Source organism: Alligator sinensis, unplaced genomic scaffold (genome assembly GCF_000455745.1).
Source record: "Alligator sinensis unplaced genomic scaffold, ASM45574v1 scaffold527_1, whole genome shotgun sequence".
Taxonomy (NCBI): domain Eukaryota; kingdom Metazoa; phylum Chordata; order Crocodylia; family Alligatoridae; genus Alligator; species Alligator sinensis.
Window position 1 is genome coordinate 3,368,545 of NW_005841958.1, and position 2,569 is coordinate 3,371,113.

Below are 2,569 nucleotides of genomic sequence, written 5' to 3' on the forward strand. Positions count from 1 at the left end.
AGGATCTGGAACCAACTTCCAAGAGAAGTGGTGCTGGCTCCTACCTTGGGGGTCTTTAAGAGGAGGCTGGATGAACACCTCTCCGGGGTCATTTGACCCCAGCGCTCTTTCCTGCCATGACAGGGGGTCAGACTTGATGATCTGCTCGGGTCCCTTCCGACCCTACTAACTATGAAAGCAGAAAACCCCTAAAAAACCCCCAAGAAAAGCTCCCCAAGACCCCCCCCAAAAAAACCAAGAAAATCAAAAACAATGCAACCCTGTAGAAAAAAAACCAACATTGCCCAAGGACCAAATAAATTATACCAATAAGCAACAAACCAACATGCAAAAGAAAATTCACAAAAAATCCCAAGAAACAACCAATTAAAAAAAACTGCTGAAGTATCCCCAAAACCAAGCAAAAAAACCCCATGTAACCAACAAAATTCATAATGTTAAAAAAATCACCTAATAAAAGTTCTACAAGAAGCCCACAAATAAGCAAAAAACCACCAAAAAAGCCACTGAGAACCCCAAACCCCAGAAAAGAAGCAACAGAAATTCTATATGGCCCCCCAAAGCCAACTGACCAAACCAAGCAATGAACAAAAAGCAAGACTCAACCACCAAATCACTGACCAAATTAACCAGGGGGCAGGAGGGGAGGGGTCAACTGACTCCATGGCTCATGACCATGTCCTCAATTCCTGCTAATCTCTCCACTCTTCAGGCATTAATGATGACCTCTCTTTGTTAATGGCCTTAGGGGTCATGATGACATCTTCTAGTCCATATGGTGGGCCATAAGGCACCCCAAAGAGCTCTTTCCCCTCCAACCTCTTCTCAAAACCCACCAGCAATGGAGACTCTACCGTGACCCCATTCAGCTGGGAACTGAGAGAGAACCCAGGCATCTGGGAACCCAATCCCCTGTTCTACAATGAGCACTGGAAGGGACTTCCAGGATCATCTAATCCAACCACATCTCCAGACCCAGGAGTCAGTGTACAAACCATCCTAGACTCCACTCCATGCATCCTGTTTTGGAAACCCACCAGTGCTGGAGAGTCCACCATGTCCCAGAGCAACTGGTTCTGCTGGATCTGGGGATAACCTAAGTGTCCAAACTCCTAACCCCCTTTTCTAGGATGAATTGTAGAACATGAGGGTTTTAAGGGGCCTCAGGAGGTCACATCTAGTCCAACCCCCTGCTTCAAGCAGGACCAGCCCCAGCTACATCATCTAAGCCAAGGCTTTGTCTAGCTGGGTCTTCAAAACCTCCAAGAATAGAGACTCCATAATTTCTCTGGGTACCATGTTCCAGTGCATTGGAAGGGACCTCAATGGCCATTAAATCCAACCATCTGCCCAAACTCAGGAGTCTGCATATAAACCATCCCAGATGGGCCCCACTCCCCATCCAGCCTCTTCTGGAAACCCCACTGGTGATGGAGATTCCACCACATCCCCATGTTCTACTGCCCCACTTGGGTTTCCAAGGATGTGTCCTTGTGAGATTTTATTTCCATTCCTTGGTTGTAGGTTAAACCAATGGTGCTCAACCTATATACCCCCCTCCCAGTCTTTCAGCATGGTCTATGGCTGGAGTAACCACTCTCCTGGGAGTCCAGAGCCAGGAGGAGAGATGCTGACAGAATAAAAAGCCAACAGAACATCTCGTCATGGCACTACATAAATGCATGGCATGCCTACACCTGGAATCATGTGTCTCATTCCACTTCAACCCCACACACCCAAATGGAGGTAACAGAGGTAGGAAAGGTCAAGAGAAGGGCAATCAGGCTGATAAGAGGGATAGAGAGGGGTCTATGGAAGAGATCAAGGAGACTAGAGCTTTTCACCTTCAAGAAGAGTCCACCTTCCTGGGAGAAAGGACACAGGTCTATAAAATATTCCCTGGGATAAAGAAAGTCCAGAGGGGTTTTCTATACCCCATCTTTCACCATAGCTTCCTCACAGGGAGCAGATGAGAGGAACTTCTTGCCCCTCCTGGCCAGCAGGCAGAGAAGGTGAACATGGAGAAATTCATGGCAGATAAATCCATCTGAGTATTCAGTGAGATAATAAGGCTCTGAAATAGCAGTCCCCTAGGACCTCTGGGTGCTTGGAGCTGTACACAGAGAGGGTGGATCAGAGAGGAAAGGCCCTGTATAAATACATGCCCCCACCACCCCCAATAGGATCTACCATACTCTGAGCCCCTGGGAGAGACAAGGCACCAGTGGGTCTGGTCTAAGGAGCTCCGATGTGCCAGTTCTCAGAGGTTTGTTCCTAAAGGAATGAGCTGGGGTGCAGCTGCCAAGTCAAAGGGGAGGGAACATGCCTGGACAACCCAATCCAAAACAGTCAATTCAGGCAGGGAAGAGATACTGCCAAGGCCACATCCTGAGCCAATGCCCTAAGTCATGCCTCTCCCATCCTCTCACCCCCACACAGCCTGGAAGGTGTTACCTGAGATATCCCCACCCCACCCCGCCAAGAACTGAGGCCAGATAAAAAGTGGAGTGGGAACAAGAAGGGCAGGGAGGAAGGCAAGGTGATTCTGCAGGGCAGGGGCAAGAGAGGG